The sequence below is a fragment of the Aethalodelphis obliquidens genome, unplaced genomic scaffold (genome assembly GCF_003676395.1).
Source record: "Aethalodelphis obliquidens isolate GAN/ISIS:26980383/991018 unplaced genomic scaffold, ASM367639v1 scaffold36, whole genome shotgun sequence".
Lineage (NCBI taxonomy): Eukaryota > Metazoa > Chordata > Mammalia > Artiodactyla > Delphinidae > Aethalodelphis > Aethalodelphis obliquidens.
The window spans coordinates 7,554,571-7,575,821 of NW_020837980.1; the positions used below are offsets into that span (position 1 = coordinate 7,554,571).

The window sequence follows — 21,251 nt, forward strand, 5'->3', positions numbered from 1 at the left end:
AACTTCCGTCCCTCTTCCCTCACCCAGTTCCCATTCTCACTAAAGGTAAACGTTGTCATTAGCTTTTGGTTTAGCATTTCTAAAATAAACAGGTGTGTGTTTGTATTGCTTCTCTTTCTCAGCTCTAAGATGGCATAGTATGCACATGCTACACACATTGCTTTTCTCATTTAACAGTATATCTTTATGATCACAGAGGCATAGTACTCGTTTTGTTGGTGTGACCTAAGTTTATTCAAGCAGCACACAATAAGTGGGCATTTGGGTTCTTCCTGATACTTTACTATTCCAGAAATGTGACAGCCTTCTTTACCAATTACAATTTACTTGACAAATATGTTGTTAAGGACATTTGGATAATTTCAAACCTTTCTTTTTATAAACCAAAGTATGATGAGCATTCTTGCATGTGAAACTATGGTTGTCCTATTAGATTATAAGCTCCCTGAGAGTAAAGCATTTTATTTCTGCTTTGTGCATAACACGAAGCTCATCGATTTGAAGGTATTGATTGATTAAGCTAAATGGGTCTTGAAAAATACGTCAGGAAAACACATTCACCTTTTTGGAAAACATATGCACAGCAACATGTTACCGATTTTCAAGACCAACAAAATAAAGGTTCTTTTCTACCATATAGATTTGTCTGTGTATCTTGTTTAAGGAAAGTTTCTATAAATAGAAATTATTCCCAAATAAACACTGGATGAAGTTAAAGGAAAGAGTAGTACTATTACTGAGCAGCTACCAGACTCAAATTTGTCAAATAGACCACAAAAATTAATTGTGGTTAAGTAATTCAGGTGTTGGGAATAGTGTTAAACAGGTGGCATTCTTGTCTCAAGGAGCTTATTTTCTAGTGGGAAGACATAAGTGGAAAACATAGATAATAGACACATAATGAAATACATAATGTATTTTAGAAAACGGATAATGGCTGGAAGGAAATCCTCAGGAAGGGGAGTAGGGCGGGATTCAGAGCACAAGTGGTGGGTACAGCCTTGGATAGGACCAGGGGGTGGTGGATTTGGGGAAAAGGGAATAAAGTAGTCCCTTTTTATTTCATATGTTTTCCAGGGAAGAATGCAGTGAGAGTGAGTAGTGAGAGGGTACTAGAATGGGTGAAATAATTGATTGAGAGAGTGGGAAAGTAAAGTTACTAGGGGAATATAGTTGACATCATGCTTGGTACTTCACTTATGAGAGATTATTTAACAAAAGTTGTTCTTCCAATACCCTCTGTTAAAGGAAATTTTTCTGCCTGTGGTCTGGCCAGGGGGGTTAAGAACACTTTTTTCCCACCCTCACTAGGCTGATTGGAATAATAATTAGCACTGGACTAGTAGGAAATCCATAGATAGCAATGTCTAGTGTGCAGTGTATCACATTTGACACGAATACCTTGACATACAATGATCTTAGCAATCAGTTTCCTTTCTTAGGAATTTGGAACTAGGAACCTGAAAGAATGAGGCAATTAGCAGACAGTGCAGAAACTGAAGGAGAACAGTAAGAGATGCTATTAGGTAGAGTCAGGGCCATAACAAGCTAACGTCAGGAGAAAGCAAAAACTATGCTTAAGCTGAAGAAATCTATAAGAAAAGACCAGAAAGCATGTGCAGAGAGAGGCAAAGAAGGAGGAGAGGTGGAGCAGAGTCTTTCTAGCTGCCTCATTTCCTGAAAACATTCCAGGCCCAATTTCAATTGGCATGTTTCCTTCGAGAAAATCCACTTTGACTTGAACGAGGTTGAGCTAGTACAGTGGACTGCTGCCATTTCAGTGTACCCAACATCTATGCGCTCTGTTTTGCTAGCAGTACACTGATTCTTCTCTAAGAAAACTACTATTCCTCACTGAGGTCCATGACATTTGGATGCAACTGATTTTTAGGTAGCTCATCATTCTTCTCCACCTTACTGCAACTTTCTTGTTTCTAAAATAGAAGGCACGGGCTTCCCTGGTGGCTCAGTGGTTGAGAGTCCGCCTGCCGATGCAGGGGACACAGGTTCGTGCCCCGGTCCGGGAGGATCCCACATGCCGCCGAGTGGCTGGGCCCGTGAGCCATGGCCGCTGAGCCTGCGCGTCCGGAGCCTGTGCTCCGCAACGGGAGAGGCCACAGCAGTGAGAGGCCCGCGTACCACAAAAAAATAAAAAAAATAAAATAGAAGGCACTAGAGCTGACCTCTAAGGCAGGAAGAGAAAAACCCTGGTACTTGTGTTCCCACCTCCTCTACCCACCCACCTCGGCCTGGCCTGGGAATCCCTCAGCCCATATGCTGCCTTAGTAATTTTCATGAGAGGTAAACCCTGTTTGCTCTATTTGCTTGAGGTTTCTTAGAGCCCTCTATTCTGTGATCCTTCCAAAGAATAATCTGATGGAATTTAGCATTTCATTATCTTTGCCTTCATCTCCTGACATTAATTTCTTTTCATAGATAACTGGTAGCAATTAGGAGAGGAATTTAATCTTAGAATTTTAGAGTTTGTCTAAAAGCTTAGTGTCAGGGTATAGGCTACATAAATGAATTCTGGCAGCTTCTAGTATGAAGTACAACTATGATAAAGAAATTGTGCCATTACGGTGAATAATTTGCCAAATATTCTTTTCTTAAGAGCCTTAAGATTTGAAACATAGGCCAAAGTGACTGCATCACCCTTTCATAGTCAACCAAGCTCCAAATACGCCATCATCTGTGGCTGCTGTTCCCATCAAATCAGTCACCAAGAACTTTGGCTACATCTGTTCCTTCATGACCATTCCCGTTGCTCCCAACCTGGTCCAGGGCTTCATTATTTTGTGCCTAGAACATTGCAATATGGTTACAATTTGTCTCTCTGACTGGATATTTTTTCACTTGCTTCACCATGTTCCTATGGCCTTGCTAAGACAATAGACTGTTACAGCATCTCCCTGATCAACACCCAAACTCCATTCCTTAGCTCTACAAATCTCCCTAATTTGGTCCATACCTGCTTTTCACTCCTCTAGGTGAGCTTTCTGCCTAGTTCATCAAATAATACAGTCAACAAGTATTGATGGGGTAGCAGGATCTGTGCTATGGCTGGATATGCAACTAGGAATAAGATACTGCCTTTATCATCCCAGAGCAAATATTCCACTGGAGCAGCCATGCAAGTAATGAGGAGACAAGGTCCACTGGAGGGAATGCTACCATGGTGGAGAGCATGGAGAATTATAGGACACCAAAGCAGTAGCAATTCCTCCGGTCCTGGAGGCCCCAACAAGACTTGTTGAGAAGATGACATCTCACTTGCATCCTGTAAGACAAGTAGGCTACTCTGTTCATTGGCCCAACCTATGAGAAACACCCTTCAAGACGCGGCTCAAACCTCAGCCCATGAAATACTTCTTCACCATCTGGTTAGGGCCTCTGATCTCCTCTCCCCACTCTGATCTGCTATAGCATTCATGTATTCATTCATTCAATCGGCAAATATTTAATGTGTCCTAGTAGGTACCAGGAACTTCTAGGCTCTGAGATACAGCAGTGAATAATTAAATCCTTGTTCTTGAGAACTTATATTCAAATGGAGCAAGGAGATAGTATCAAACACACAAATATATAATGTCATATGGTGGTAGCACCTGTGAATTAAAAGAAAACACAGTAAGAAAGAGAAAGTTGGGGTGGGGGAGTGCTATTTTAGAGTGAAGTCTCTCTGCTAAGGTAACATTTGAGCAGAAAGATGCATAAAGTTCGGAGAGCTGAGGGAAGAAGTTTCCAGGCTGAAGGACCACTGAGCGTAAAGGCCATGCAGACAGGAGTGTGTGGAGTTGTAGGAACAATGCTGACCTGGTATCACTCATTTGACTTCTCATTGGCTAGCGCCTCAATGCATTATTGTTCTTTTCACATGGCTCAGAGCTGTTCCTCTCAAACCTGTTTTCGGTTTATGGAGGCTAAGAACTGTAACCTCACCTTCTTTATACTGTCTCTACCATCCTTCTTGCTCCTAATTCCCTGTGCTCAGTCCAGTGCCTCTATGAGGCTATCAGGAAGTGTTCACTGACTGAATGAAGTGGGATTTACTCATGCTCTTCATGCATTATGTGTGCTATAAGGCTCTCGTACTCCCCTTCCCTGTCTGATAATGTAAGAGCACGCTCCGTAACCAGCGAAAGAAAAGGGGGTGTGGTGGGGAGGCAGGTACAGAAACACAGAAACTATCCTCAGAGTATCAATTTCAGGGCCCTGAGAGTCTGCCTCTAGGGCAGGAACTAGAATACTTCTGGCAGTGTTTCTGTAGATTTTAATGTAGTAGGGATGATCTGGGAACCAGAATTGGATGGGTGACTCCAAAAAACTGATTTAGTGAATTGTAGTCTGTAGGTTGATTAAGTATTGATCAGTGACCCAGCTCAGGTCTGAAACAGCCTCAGAACTACCTTCTGAATAAGCCATAAAGTAAAAGAACTGGTCACTGATTTAACTGACAATCTCATTGGGGAAGCTGTGAAATTCTTTTGAAATAGGAAGTTAAGAACCTTTGAAAATTCACTTAAGTGTTTGATTCTTTTAAAAACTGACACTTCAAATATCACTAAGGCAAATAATATTAATTAAGGAACAGATGGCCCTGAAATCTCCAGATTCATTCTTATTCGAGGCTTAGGAAGTGCCTGATTCAATTCGCATTAGGTATGTTAGGAGATGTTTAGCATGTAAATTCTTTAGGTGCTGAGTTTGAATAGTGTGGTCTGTGGACCCCTGGGGACCCTGTGACATTGAAACTATTTTGATGTTAAGATGATGATAATGATGCTGAGATGTCATTCTCTATTTACTGTGTTAACATCTGCACCAATGGTAGGGAAACCTGCTGGTGTCTTTTCAGGAATCAAGGAGGTAGCCCCAGATAACGAGTTCTTCACTGCCATGCACTCACAGTTAAAAAAGATGCAAGTCCTACCATGTCTTTGATGAAGCCGTGAAAATTTATTAAATCTCAGCCCGAGTACACGTCTTTCCAATAGTCTGTACACATTAATCACTCCTTTTGCATACCCAAAATGGAATATCTATAGGAAAAGCCATGGTTTGAGTTGCAAGCTGAACAACATTTTTACTTAAAAGAATAGCTACAAACTATCATTGTATCAAAAATGAATAAAGTAGGTCTGTCACTTCAAGGAAAATAACTGACATTTGGTACCAATGATAAAATTTAAGCTTTCAAATGAAAATGTAAATTTTGGAAAAATTTGCATCTTGAAGCTTCCCAAAATTTAAAAGGGAATTTTAGGATGAGATTTGTGTTTATTATGCAGATATTAACAAATGTGATATTTTGATAATCCTCAATGAAATATGTCAACATTTGGGAGATGTGCATAACTCAGGGAACCAATATTTTTCAAATGATCCACACGTGTTGTTACAAAAGCAAGCATGGGTGAAAGACCCATTCAAAGTATAACACAGACCAGTGAATTTTATTTATTTATTATTATTTTTTATTTTTTATTGGAGTATAGTTGCTTTACAATGTTGTGTTAGTTTCTGTGAATTTTAACGTAAAACAGTATGAAAAGTTCATTGATATGGTTTCAGATTCCACATTGTGATAACCATTCATAAACTAGCATTTATCAAGTTTTGGTACTGTATCAAAGAAGAATAGCCACAATTATTTGAAAGACCATTACAGTGTGGCCTTCCTTTTCCAACTACATATCTGTGTGAGGCCAGCTTTTCTTCATATACTTCAGCCAAAGCAACACGTGGCAACAGAGAGAATGCAGAAGCAGGCATGTGGATCCAACCGTCTTCAGTTCACCCAAACATCAAGATATTTGCAAAAATGTAAAAAAGCGACTCCCTTCTTACTAAAATTTTTGTTTTGGAAAATATAGTTATTTCTCATTAAAAATAGGTTATTATTTATTTTAATTATTTATATTAACATGTAATGGGCTTGTCACTGTTATCATTTATTTTATTTTTATTATTATTTTTTTTGCAGTATGTGGGCCTCTCACTGCTGTGGCCTCTCCCGTTGCGGAGCACAGGCTCCGGACGCGCAGGCTCAGCGGCCATGGCTCACGGGCCCAGCCGCTCCGTGGCACACGAACCCGCGTCCCCTGCATCGGCAGGCGGACCCCCAACCACTGAGCCACCAGGGAAGCCCACTGTTATCTTTTAATTAATAAACAAATATTTAAATATCCTCAGTATTAACTTTTAATATGGTAAATATCAATAGACACAAATTGATATAAACATCTCCTTAGGCTATAAACTCTTTAGGATACTTAATCATATAATTGTTAATTATATAATTGTTATATAATAAAATAATCTAATAATCTAATCAACAACACAGAAAACCATCTCACTTTCCCTTGTTGGCATGAATGAATACATAGATAAGAGGATTCTTCTGTACATGCATGGATAGATATTTAGATAGATGCTTTCTCTCTGCGTCAGACTTGGGATCAGAGGGTTGAGTTAATCTCAAGCCTCAGCTCATGATTAATGGTCCCTGTAAAGCTCTGGTCCTGTTTTCTTTAAAGTCTTCTAATGTGTTTGCTGTAGATCCTTTTCTGTTTTTGCATGTGTACTTGTAAAACATGTATTATGGTTTCATGTTGCATATGTTTAATTTACATAAATGTGATTTATTGTGATATGTATGTAATTTTCTTTCTAGTTTTCATTTTAGCATTATATTTTAAAGATCTAGCCACTGCATGTTAATAAGAAAAGCCATACAGACAAAACATCTGACGTGTACATTTTTTCTTATCATATGCAGCTAGAGATTTTATGGCAGCATTAGAAAATTTTGCCTTTTAATATGACAAACATGAAAAACTGCCTCTAAGCTGTAATATTTATATAACCAAATACTAATGACTTTACCATTTGATCTCAAAGACCATACCACTGAACAGCTTTTATTGATGGTCTGTGTGGGCCGTGTGCTTGTTCACACCATGAGGGTTTAGAATAAACACGAGACAGACTGCAGGGCTTCAGAATCTTGGCTCCACTATTATCTGATTGCAGGCAAGTTACTTAACCTCTCTGTCTCTCAGTCTCATCATCTGTAAAGTGGGGTTAATAATCGTACCTACTTCATGCTGTTGACATGAGGATTAAATGAATTAATATTTGTAAAGTGCTGAGAACAGTACCTGGAACATAGGAAGCATTATAAAGGCATTTGTGAAATGAAATGAAATGAAATGAATGACAAGAATATGCCATCTGAGAGCATCAGCTTGTTTGTATGAATCATAATCTGCTTTTCCGTTAGAGCATTTCTCCCCTTTATCTTCCTGAGGAAAATGTTTTGGTAATAAAAGCCCACCGAATGGGGCTTCCCTGGTGGCGCAGTGGTTGAGAGTCCGCCTGTCGGTGCAGGGGACACGAGTTCGTGCCCCGGTCCGGGAAGATCCCACATGCCGCGGAGCGGCTGGGCCCGTGAGCCATGGCCGCTGAGCCTGCGCGTCCGGAGCCTGTGCTCCGCAACGGGAGAGGCCACAACAGTGAGAGGCCCGCGTACCGCAAAACATGAATGATCATGGATAGAGGTAGGAGGATCATATTCTTGTTATTTTTATAGGCATTCAGTTTTCATATATCGAAAAGAAATTTTAAAAGCTCCAAGAGTGACATCATGTCCTTTGAAAATTTTATATAAAATATTCTAAATAGCTATTAGAGTCTCATTACAAGAATGAGGAGCAGAGATTCACGAATCAAAAAGATTCGTGTGCATTTAGACTAAGAAAAGAAAAGGACTGTATACTTCACATCAAATATAGTAAGTTAGCAAGTTCTTCAGGGGCCACAAGCCATCCTCATTTTCCCCACCAGGACTTCTATGAATTCACTGTTCCCTCCTGGCCACAGAAAACAGAATTCCCAGTCCAGAGTTGTGAAGTCAGAGCAACCACAAGAGCCTCCAGGTGCTTTCCATGACCGAGTAATTCCTGGCATGAGGCACTACAGCTTTCACTGCTTTTACCCTTATCACTGACGATGATGTCATTTTGGAGGCACTAACTGAGTATCAGAAAAGGATGAGCATTTTTAATGGGACTTGAAGAAGGCTTTCAAATGAAAAACCAACCATGGGATGAATTTCTTAATTTGAAAACCAAGCTAAATTTAATTGTTCCAGACTGTTTTCCATTATAGGCTATTGCTGACTTCTTTTCCAGGAGTGCTTGCAATCACTTTTCAGACTGGGTGCCCTGGGATATAGCCAGATTAACTCTGAGCTGTGAATTTTACAAATGCTCTTGTTTAACCTATAATAGATTTAAATAGAGCTATTCCACAAAATGCAAGCATGGTAATTGGTGGAATTTTATTTTATTTTTTGCATGAAACAGAGTACAAGAATAAGGTGGCTTTGACTTTCTGGATCTTTGCACAGCCAGAAGTCTGACAGAATAATCACTGAAGTTCAAATTAGAGCCCCAGATGGAAACACAAACAGGGGCCACCACTGTGCCTTTTTCATGCTTCAAAGCTCAGTTCTGGACAGAAATGTGTTCCGGTTAACATGTAATCATTTCCAATTCCTTCTGATCACTGGATCTTATTGGAAAGAAGCAGCCTGAGGACTACAGTTGCTTTTAATTACCACTGAATGTTGACTGAAATTATCATTTCCTTCTTATGCATTTGTATTTTTATAGAACAAACAAGAATAAAATAAAGACATGGCTTCTTTAAGTATATTTTGAGAAGGACCTTTGCTTAACATTACCCTCTTTGGGTTAGAATTTCTTTGTCAGGATTGCATTTTCCCAACTTACCTCACCATGGATTGCAGGAAGAGCCAGGTCAGTTCAACATCCTTGAATGGTCAAGTTTTAAAATTTAGGTGGCATTTTTAAAATTTCAGTAAGATTCAGGAGAGTTCATGTGCTTATCCGATTAAAGAATTAATACTGTAAGATACTTTGGACAAGGTTTTTTTCTAACTGTACCATCTTCCTATTTTCCCACACCATTTTGAAAATGAATGCAGAGATTATTGAGAGAGACAAGTAAAAAAACCAAAATGCCAAAATACCCTCTTTCACCCTAAAGTCATGGTATATTCAATATTTAAAAGTTCACAATAGTTTTGATCTTCATATATTTTTGAAATGCTATAAATAAAAATGATTCTTCTTCTTAGCTGGAACCTGAGAAATGTATCTTCAAATCCAGTAGTGAATAGTGGCACTCAATTCTGCTCAAAATAGGAATGAATGGCAAACATGAAGAGATCACAAGCCTGACGTGATTTCTTCTTCAGCGTCTCAATTCTGAACAACCTACATGGCTAAGGAGATGTACTCTCTGGTACTTTCCTGATTATTTCAAGATTTCTATTACAAATTAAAAAGAAATGTCTCTGGAAATTGATTCTACTGTAGAAAGACACAATCTCTAAAATGAATCCCGTATTTGGGTTTCCCAAGGAGACACTGGCAACAAAGAGAGAAAATTTATATGCATGTCTGGCAAGATCTCATAAAGCAGTATGTTTAATCGATCCACAGAATGTTAATTAATAGCATAAACTGTGGAGTCAGAGATACCTAGGTGATTCAAATCCATCATTACTAATTCTGTGACCTTGGGCAAATAATTCAACTCCTCTGTGTTTGAATTTTCTCACCTGATGAATGGCTAATTATAGCCCCTCCCTCCCTCCCTCAAGAGTTCTAGAGCGAATTAAATCAGATAAAATGAAGTGTTTGGCAAAGCAACAGAAACATTTTTGGTTCTGAATAACAACTATTGTTTTTATGCTTGGTATACAGCAATAAACAAAAAAGAATAAATAAACTGTTGCCCCTGCTTCAGGAATATTATCGTCTCACTGAGGTTTTGATACACATACATGAAAGTTACATATATTGCAACTCAGGATATGATTCAGTGAGCTTAGTAAAAGCTTTAGGACTCTAGAGAGAAAGAAATTGCTGTGGAATGCTGTGGTGTGATAAGGTTTAATGGGCGGGGGAGAGGATTTGAGTTGGACCATAAATGAAATGTAGGATTCAGATCTTGAGAAAGGAGATAGGGTTTATTCCAAATGTGAACAGTGGAGGGAAAATGGTCTTGTGTATGGGACTTTGGGGGATGCCTCTAGACCAATGGATATACACATTTGGCTACAGCAGAAGGTCATTCTTGTAGGAGAGAGTATGAGAAGTTGTGGAAAGGTAGGTTATCTTTAAAGGCCCTGGGGAGTTTTGAGTAAGGGAATGAGATGATAACCATTGAGGAAGATTTACTTGGTTGCTTCTTGTTCAATGGGCTGAAGGAAGGATCAGATGGAGGAAGGATGATGAATTAAGAGGTAATTTATGTATAGACCAAGACGGAGGTCATGAGCTTGGAAAGAGAAGATAATGATAATACTAAATTAAGTAATGCAGTTTACAACCATCACCTGGTTCAATCCTGCCAACAACCCCAAAGAACAGATACCATTATTTTACCCACTTTATTGATGAGAAAACCCAGGCTATCAAGGTTAAGCAATTAATAACCTTAACACAGCTAGACTGTGAACATGATGGGATTTAAAGTCTGGTTTTCTGATTCCAGAATTCAAGCACTTGACCATTGTGCCCTACTGCCTGCTACTTATGAGAATATTGGTGTCTAGAAATTTATGTAGTATTTACCTTACAAAGTACAGTTTCTTCTTAGATCACATCCTAGCTTGATTAATACTGTGGAAAAAAAGAAAACCAACCGATGAGAAGAGCAAAGTGGGAAATCTTCATAGTGGAAAAAAAGGAGAGGCTGCAGGTGTGCCATGATTGAGTGTTGTTGGCATGGAGAAGCTGTAGGCAGGGCTAGCTAGAAATGGGGCATCTTATGTGATTGATGAGAAGTGCATACCTAACTTCCCCCTGTTGGTACTAAGTTAGAAGTGGGGACAAAAATGAGGGAAGCTGACAGTCATTAATCAAGTCCTGGCCATCTGGGGCTGATAGTTACGGAAGTTATTGTTTAGTTTCCTGGATTGTCACTAGAGATAGCAATCTGGTTTCCTCAACCAGACTTATAGCTGGCTGGCTTCCTGGGTTGTTTATTATACGTAAAGGGTTTGGTTTCCTAGGCAGGTTGTAGATCAAAGTTCTATTTTTATATATGGTCTGGCCATTTCCTGTTTGTATATTCAACCTCTCAATACTTTTTTAGTTGCCTTCAAACTCCTCAAGGTACTTTCTGATTCTGGAGAAAAACATTATTCAAGATATATATGTTAGAAATTTAATTGAAAATGTATTTGACAGCACAAAATTGAAACTGAGTATTTGAGGCTTACAGCCATACAATATTTTATCCCAGAACCAACCACAGGCCCAATCTACATATGCCTGGTTGTGTATCTCAGCTTCATGCCCACCCTCTTTCTATATTTTCCTTGCCTCACAGGGGAGGAGCCTGGGAACTACATTTCCCAGAATCCCTAGCCAAAGAGGAAAATCCATTATTCTACTGTGGCAGCCATAGGCAGGCAGGTGGGGATTGGTGGATGGTTCACATGAGGTTTTGCCAGTGGCTTCCAAGCATTCTCCTAGGAATCACTTTATCTGTTGAAACAGCTGAGGTCCGTGGAGGCAGCTTTTCTGATAATCTTGTACTTTTAGATTTCCTGAAAGCTTGCAGGGGCTTTCCTGACCTTTGTTCTCCTAGCCCTTGGAATGGTGTAGTAAATCTTTAATCCCCAGTGTTAAACCATGTTTTATTCAAAATCTGTAGAGTGATTTTTGTCTTTCTGACTGACCCTGATTGAATGATCAGACACTATGCCAAAAATAGGGATATACACAATCCTCTGAGAATGTTCTGGATGAAACTAGAACATGCTTTATTGTTAAACAACCAAGACAATTGAGAGAAAAAGAGTAAATGCTTTAGGTCTCATATATTATATTTGGCCTCTTAATATGAGTGCCTTTCCTTATTTTATCTTCCCGGTGTTCAGTACAAAGCCTAGCACAAATCAGTCACTCAATTATGTCTGTTAAATCAAGTTGAATTAAATAAACAGATGAAAAGAGGATGAAACAGGAATTTTGAAGCAGACCAAGGCAGAAAAGCAGTTGATCAAAAATGAAAGTAGATACAAAAAGGAAAATAATTAAATCATAAGTGACAGTAAAAACATAACCTTTCTACAAAGAGGAAATACAAGATCAAAGCATTAATTAGGAACAGTCTTAGAATTATCCTATGGTTTATTTCTGGTTGTATTTTACCTTTTAATGTTTTACCTCACATTCCTTCATGTCTATTTCTTTTAACTCCTTCCAGACTAGTCTCAAATCCATTCACTTTCTGCCAACTCTATTGTTACTATCCTAATCCAAGCAGTGCTTATCTCAGCTTCTGCAGTAGCCTCCAATCTGGGCTCTTTGCTTGCATTGCAGTCCCTCTGATTCATTCTCTAGAGCTGCACTGTCCATCAGGTAGCCACCAGCCACATGTGGCTACAGAGCACTGGAAATGCTCCTCATTTGAATTGAGATGTTCTGTAAGTTTAAAATACACACTGAATTTCAAGACTTAGTATGAAAAAAAAGTAGGATGTCAACAATTTTTTAGATTGCTTGTGATAATGATCTGATAGTTTGGATATGTTGGGTTAAATAAAATATATCAGTAAAATTAATTTAGTATGTATTTTTTTACTTTAAAAATATGACTAATAGAAAATTTAAATTTCCTATGTGGCTTCTCTAGACAATAGTCAGTGATCTTTTTAAAACAAAAATTAGGTTATATCATTACCCTGATTTAAACCTTGCCCATAGGATAAAAACCAAAATGTGGACTGTTGCCTTCAAGCTCCTGTCTAATGTGGCCCCTGCCCACCTCTCCAGCCCTGTCTTGTGCTCCTCACTGCTGGTAATGTTGTCCTTCTTGCAGTCCCTCAAAGGCATCCTTCTCCTCTTAACAGCACTTCCTTTTCACATGTTCTCTCCAACCTGAAATGCTTTTCTCATTCTTCACATGTCTGGTTCCTACTCATCCTTTAGGTCTCAGCTGAAATATTACTACAGGAGAGAAGCACCACTTGATGCCCTGTCTTAGTTGGCATGAGCTGCCATAACAAAATACCACAGACTGGGTGGCTTAAACAACAGAAATTTATTTTCTCAGAGTTCTGGAGGCTAGGAGTCTGAGGTCAATGTGCCAGCATGGTTGGGTTCTAGTGAGGGCTCTCTTCCTGGCTTGCAACCTGCGACCTTCTGGGATGTGCCCTCACATAGCAAAGAGAGAGACACACACACAGAAAGCTCTCTGGTGTCTCTTCTTATAAGGTCACTAATCCTACCATGAGGGCCCACCCTCATGACCTCATCTAAATCTAATGACCTCCCAAAGGCCCCAGATCCAAATACTGTCACATTGGGGGTTATGGCTTCAACATATGAATTTGAGGGAGGCACAGTTCATTCCATAGCACTCTCTAACTATAGTAGATTCCTTATTATTTTATCTAACACTGGTAACAACCTGAATTTACAATTGGTGGCTAAAGTTGGGGGGCAGGAGGTAGTTTTGTGGGACTGAGCCCTTAAACTGTGGGATCTGATGCTAATTCCAGGCAGATAGTGTCAGAATTGAGTTAAATTGGAGGACACCCAGTCCAGAAAGTTAGAGAATTGCTTGGTGTGGAAAACCCACACATCTGTGTCAGAAGTGAAGCGTTGTGAATAGTAGAGGAGTAGTAGTGTATGTTTTCCATTACTAAAAATATAGTTTAGTTTAAGATAATAAAGTAGTCCTAAAAATATGGGACTAGTTTAAGATAATCACAAATATTCTTGTAGGCCTTATGATTCTTTCCGCAATTCCTGCCCTCTCCCTTCCAATATGCATTGTTTTAGAGGTAGTTATTATTATGGTGTCAATTTTTTTAAAAAAGAAAGTTAAAACTAATGGGAAAATAATTCCACGCCTCCATGGCTTTTTCTATTTTTCAACCCCCCACTCTTTTTAAGAAGATCTTTCTTTCTCCCTTCCTTCCTTCCTTCCTTCCTTTCATTGAAGTACAGTTGATTTACAATATTGTGTTAGTTTTAGGTGTACAGCATAGTGATTCAATATTTGTGCAGATTATACTTCATTATAGGTTATTACAAGATATTTCTTTCAATTACCCAGAAAATTGAGGGACTTTGGAGAAAATTTAAATTAAACTGTGCATTAACCTATTGTCATATTTTATAAGATCAGCTACTTTTAACATAAAAATTTCAAGCATAATATATATTCACCAACAATTTTTGATTCATATGTTTTATTGAAAATGAGAATCTCTCTTGAGCACTGTGTACAGCCAGTCCTGTTCAGTACCAGTGACTCACCTCTTATCAGCTCTTTTTAGACAAAAAGATGAAGTTGGTGAAAGAAGCCTTATAATAACCCTGATTGTCTGTACTACATAAAGTCAAATTTAAAGAGATTATGCTGTAACACAAGGTACCATCTTGGGTGCCTGAAAAAGCACCCAAGATAACATGATATATGATAACACATACGTATGATGAATATGTTAGTTCTAAAACTTACTGTGTTTTATGAACATACACTTTGCCGTTTGCTTATGTGTATGTATTTGTTAAAAGTCAGGACTGCAATTAGAAGTATAACCCTGGAATTTCAAAAAGCTGCGTGGAGTTAAGGTTTATATCATGGGAGAGTGCCCCTTTGTCAAAACCTAAAGCCCCACCAGGGCTGAAGGCATAGACATTAAATTTCTATCACTCAGAATGGGATAACACAAGGAAGTGATCCCTACTTAAAGGTCTGAAGCATTGAGGAAGACTAAAACTTATTCGTACTGTATCTTCTTCAAGGTGAGTATTATGTATAAACACCCAATCTTTTCAAAAGGAAACTTCAGGCCAACTATTCTATTATGCCATTTATTTGCCAGGTTTTTTCTTTTCAATACAGTTGTGGTTTGATTTTCCCATGTACTATCTTAAATAAATTGTCAGCAAGATCCAGTCTCAATAACTTCACACCTGGGCACTGTTATAACTCTATTTCTTTCTACTCCATCTCATCACAAAAACCCATGATAGCTACTGAAGTCTATTTTCATCATTCGTCATTCTATCAGCAGCCTTTTGATGGCCTAGGGTCTAACTATACCACGTTGATCCTAACTGTTGGTTACACTTTCTTCATAAGTGTGCACAGAACATTCACCAGGATAGATCGCATCTTGGGTCATAAATGAAGCCTCAGTAAAGAAAATTGGAATCATATCAAACATCTTTTCTGACCACAATGCTATGAGATTAGAAATCAATTACAGGGAAAAAATCATAAAAAATACAAATATATGGAGGCTAAACAATACGTGACTAAATAACGGAGGGATCACTGAAGAAATCAAAGAGGAAACCAAAAAATACCTAGAGACAAATGACAATGAAGACAAGATGATTCAAAACCTATGGGATGCAGCAAAAACTGTTCTAAGGGGGAAGTTTATAGCTATACAAGCCTACCTTAAGAAACAAGAAAAATCTCAAATAAACAATCTAACCTTACACCTAAAGGAACTTAAGAAAGAAGAACAAACAAAACCCAAGGTAGCAGAAGGAAAGAAACGTAAAGATCAGAGCAGAAATAAGTGAAATAGAAACAAAGAAAACAATAGCAAAGATCAATAAAACTAAAAGCTGGTTCTGTGAGAAGATAAACAAAATTCATAAACCATTAGCCAGACTCATCAAGAAAAAGAGGGAGAGGACTCAAATCAATAAAATTAGAAATGAAAAAGGAAAAGTTACAACAGACACTGCAGAAATATAAAGCATCCTAAGAGACTACTACAAGCAACTCTATGCCAACCAAATGGACACCCTGGAAGAAATGGACAATTTCTTAGAAAGGTATAACCTTCCAAGACTGAACCAGGAAGAAATAGAAGATATGAACAGACAAATTACAAGTAATGAAATTGAAACTGTGACTAAAAATCTTCCAACAAACAAAAGTCCAGGACTAGATGGCTTCACAGATGAATTCTATCAAACATTTAGAGAAAAACTAACACCCATCCTTCTCAAACTCTTCCAAAAACTTGCAGAGGAAGGAACACTCGCAACTCATTCTACGAGGCCACCATCACCCTTATACCAAAACCAGACAAAGGTACTACAAAAAAAGAAAATCACAGACCAATATCACTGATGAATATAGATGCAAAAATCCTCAACAAAATCCTAGCAAACAGAATCCAACAACACATTAAAAGGAGCATACAACATGATCAAGTGATATTTATCCCAGAGATGGAAGGATTCTTCAATATATGCAAATCAGTCAGTGTGATACACCATATTAACAAACTGAAGAATAAAAACCATATGATCATCTCAATAGATGTAAAAAAAGCTTTTGACAAAATTCAACGCCCATTTATGATAAAAACTCTCCAGAAAAAGGGCATAGAGGGAACCTGCTTCAACATAATAAAGGCCATGTACGACAAACTCACAGCAAACATCATTCTCAATGGTGAAAAATTGAAAGCATTTCCTCTAAGATCAGGAACAAGTCAAGGATGTCCACTCTCACTACTATTATCCAACATAGTTTTGGAAGTACTAGCCATGGCAATCAGAGAAGAAAAAGAAATAAAAGGAATAAAAACTGGAAAAGAAGAAGTAAAAGTGTCACTGTTTGCAGATGACATGATACTATACATAGAGAATCCTAAAGATGCCACCAGAAAACTACTAGAGCTAATCAATGAATTTGGTAAAGTTTCTGGATACAAAATTAATGCCCAGAAATCTCTTGCATTCCTATACACTAATGATGAAAAATCTGAAAGAGAAATTAAGGAAACACTCCCATTTACCACTGCAACAAAAAGAATAAAATACCTAGGTATAAACCTACCTAGGGAGACAAAAGACCTGTATGCAGAAAACTTTAAGACACTGATGAAAGAAATTAAAGATGATACCAACAGATGGAGAGATATACCATGTTGTGGGATTGGAAGAATCAATATAGTGAAAATGACCCTACTACCCAAAGCAATCTACAGATTCAATGCAATCCCTATCAAATTACCAACGGCATTTTTTACAGAACTAGAACAAAAAAGTCTTAAAATTTGTATGGAGACAGAAAAGACCCCAAATAGCCAAAGCAGTCTTGAGGAAAAAAATGGAGCTGGAGGAATCAAACACCCTGACTTCAGGCTATACTACAAAGCTACAGTAATCAAGACAATATGGTACTGGCACAAAAACAGAAATATAGATCAATGGAACAAGATAGAAAGCCCAGAGATTAACCCACGCACCTATGGTCAACTAATCTATGACAAAGGAGGCAAGAATATACAATGGAGAAAAGACAGTCTCTTCAATAAGTGGTGCTGGGAAAACTGGACAGCTACATGTAAAAGAATGAAATTAGAACACTCCGTAACACCATACACAAAAATAAACTCAAAATGGATTAGAGACCTAAATGTAAGACTGGGCACTATAAAACTCTTAGAGGAAACCGTAGGAAGAACACTCTTTTTTTTTTCTTTTCTTTTTTTTGCTGTACGTGGGCCTCTCACTGTTGTGGCCTCTCTCGTTGCAGAGCACAGGCTCCGGACGCGCAGGCTTAGCGGCCATGGCTCACGGGCCTAGCCGCTTCGCAGCATGTGGGATCTTCCTGTACCGGGGCATGAACCCGTGTCCCCTGCATCGGCAGGCAGACTCTAAACCACTGCGCCACCAGGGAAGCCTGGAAGAACACTCTTTGACAAAAATCACAGCAAGATATTTTTTCATCCACCTCCTAGAGTAATGGAAATTTAAAAAATAAATAAACAAATGGGAACTAATGAAACTTAGAAGCTTTTGCACAGCAAAGGAAACCATAAACAAGATGAAAAGAGAACCCTCAGAATGGCAGAAAATATTTGCAAACGAATCATTGGACAAAGGATTAATCTACACAACATATAAACAGCTCATGCAGCTCATTATAAAAAAAACAAACAACCCAATCCAAAAATGGGCAGAAGACCTAAATAGGCATTTCTCCAAAGAAGACATACTGATGGCCACGAAGCACATGAAAAGCTGCTCAACATCACTAATTTTTAGTGAAATGCAAATCAAAACTACAATGAGGTATCACGTCACCCCCGTTAGAATGGGCATCATCAGAAAATCTACAAAGAACAAATTCTGGAGAGGGTGTGGAGAAAAGGGAACCCTCTTGCACTGTTAGTGGGAATGTAAATTGATACAGCCCCTATGGAGAACAGTATGGAGGGTCCTTAAAATACTAAAAATAGAATTACCATATGATCCAGCAATCCCACTACTGGGCATATACCCAGAGAAAACCATAATTCCAAAAGACACATGCACCCCCATGTTCATTGCAGCACTATTTACAATAGCCAGGTCATGGAAGCAACCTAGATGCCCATCAACAGACAAATGGATAACGAAGATGTGGTACATATATACAATGGAATATTACTCTTCCATAAAAAGGCACGAAATTGGGTCATTTGTTAAGACATGGATGGATCTAGAGACTGTCATACAGAGGGAAGTAAGTCAGAAAGAGAAAAACTAATATCGTATATTAACGCATATATGTGGAACCTAGAAAAATGGTACAGATGAACTGGTTTGCAGGGCAGAAGTTGAGACACAGATGTAGAGAACAAACGTATGGACTCCAAGGGGTAAAGCGGCAGGGGGTGGGGATGGTGGTGTGATGAATGGGGAGATTGGGATTGACATGTATACACTGATGTGTATAAAATTGATAACTAACAAGAACCTGCTGTTTAAAAAAAAATAAAGTAAAAATTTAAAAAAAATAGTATGTTGACACACGTGGCCAAAATCAAATGGTAACGATGATGTTTTAGCCTGGATAATCCCCACCCTCACCCCCCACCAAATATCCACATACTAATCCCAGAATCTGTGAATGTTACCATATATGGTAAAAGGGACTTTGCAGACATGATTAAGTTAAGGATTTTGAGATGGGAGATTTTTCTGGAGTATCTGGGTGGGCGCATTGTAATCACAAGGATTCTTCTAAAAGAGAGGCAGGAGGGGGCTTCCCTGGTGGCGCAGTGGTTGATAGTCTGCCTGCCGATGCAGGGGACACGGGTTCGTGGCCCGGTCCGGGAAGATCCCACATGCCGTGGAGCGGCTGGGCCCGTGAGCCATGGCCGCTGAGCCTGCGCGTCCGGAGCCTGTGCTCCGCAACGGGAGAGGCCACAGCAGTGAGGGGCCCGCGTACCGCAAAAAAATAAAATAAAAGAGAGGCAGGAGGGTCAAAGACAAAGGAGTAGGTGTGATAAGGGAAGCCAAAGGTTAGAGTGATGTGAGGAAAGGGCCACTAGCCAAGGAACACAAGTGGCCTCTAGAAACTGAAAAAGACGAGTGAATTCTCCCCTGGAACTGCAAGGAGGAACCACTGTAGCCAACACCCTAATTTTAATCCCATAAGACTCACTTTAGACTTCTGATCTCCCAAACTGTAAGAGAATAAATTCCTCTTGTTTTTAGCCATTAAGTCTATGGTAGTTTATGACAGCAGCAATAGGAAACTAATACAGATGGCAAGCAGATGACTGACATTTGTGAAACATTGCTTTAGCAAGTGTCTGAGTGCAGGTGTTTTATGTCGTTGATCAAGGCAATAGTCATAAGCTACAGTTACCAGGCTTTGTTGTATTTTGTGTATTCATCATTCAACAAATATTTCTGCATGTTGTTCACTACCCTGGTGTATAATTCATCTGGATCTGGAGACGTGAAATCATTTTTGTAATTTAGTGATAATCATTATAATAATTAGGTCAGGCATTGTTCTAAGAACTTTATACATATCACTAACTATGGGATATTATCTAAACTATGGGATGGTGTTTGTTATAATCTCCATTTTATAGATGACCTTACTGAGGAATGGAGAGGTAAAATACTTACCCAAGGTCACACAGTTTCAGAATCAGCTTTGAAACTCTAGGTCTGTCTCTGTCTGAGCCTGGATTTTTACCAGGTTTAAGGAGACCTAAATTTCTCTTCCAATTTCCTTGCCTCACTTGGGCTTCAGTCCCCCATTACAATGTTGGATTACTATCCAGGCTGCAGAGGACAAAGCAAAATAAGATGGGAACAGTTCTACATTCCTGCTGCCATCTGATGACATTAAACAATTTCCTATCCGTATATGCTGTCAATTCTGAATGCTCGTCACACAATATTTACTAAGACTGTGTTTGCTAAAAATTTTCTCAGTAGGAAGCTACTTCAAATATAAAATAACATCAAGTAAACAGTTTTTAACAATACTAAACAAAAAAAAAATCATAGAGAAGTAGTAAAAATGTAATGCTCAGTTAAAATGCCGTTAATTTCCTTTGCAGGAATTTAGACTAGTCTGTGCTTTTGCTCTTGCTTTTTGGAAAAGCAATAGAGGTTTTCTCCTCTACTTAGGCACTTTGGGCATCAGGTCTCTCTTCTGAAAAGTTGAAGTTGGACTGGAAGATCTCTGTGGCTTCGTTCAGTTCTTAAACTCAGTGACATCAAAATATATGTTTGTTTGTTTTTGCGGCAAAAAATATAATTCAGCGGAATCCTGCCTGTTAATATGACACGGGACTCTGGTTTACCAGTAAATATCCCAGCCGTTTCTGACAAGTGCCTTTGACGCTAGACTTGTTGCTGATCTTATAGGCTACTTATGAAATGGGCTTCTTTTCAGTGGGTGGGACCATTTCGCTGTGGTTACTTAAACAATCTACCTTGCTCCTCTGAAATTCCTACCTCTTGGAGAAAATCGGAAACTGAGTTCTCATTTATTTTACCTTGATCTACTCTTCTCCAAATCCTGCCTGCTTCAGCCACATCAGTTATTAACATCACTTAGCTGGCAGGCTTAGAAATGTCCAAAGTCAAGAATGCTGCAGAAGAAATATGTACATTAGATATATGGTTGGACTAGATGACTTCTTAGGGTGAGGAGCTGTCTCAATTTTCCGGGGACTAACCCAATTTTAACACTGAAAGTCCCCAAACCCAGGGATCTCTAAATTCTGGGGAAACCAGGATGGCTGGTTGCCCTTTCTGAGGTTCTTTAAATCCTAAGACTCTAGATCAAGTGCTGTCCAGCAGAAGTTTCTCCAACGATGGAAATATTCTGCAGCTACACGATCCAATTCAATAGCTTATGTG

General features: G+C 38.8%; 1 long non-coding RNA gene across 3 annotated transcripts in view; it reads left to right on the forward strand.

Moving 5' to 3' along the window:
• Nucleotides 1–21,251, forward strand: part of LOC113632352 (uncharacterized) — a 309,091-nt gene that overhangs the window by 245,961 nt on the left and 41,879 nt on the right. The window lies entirely within an intron of this gene.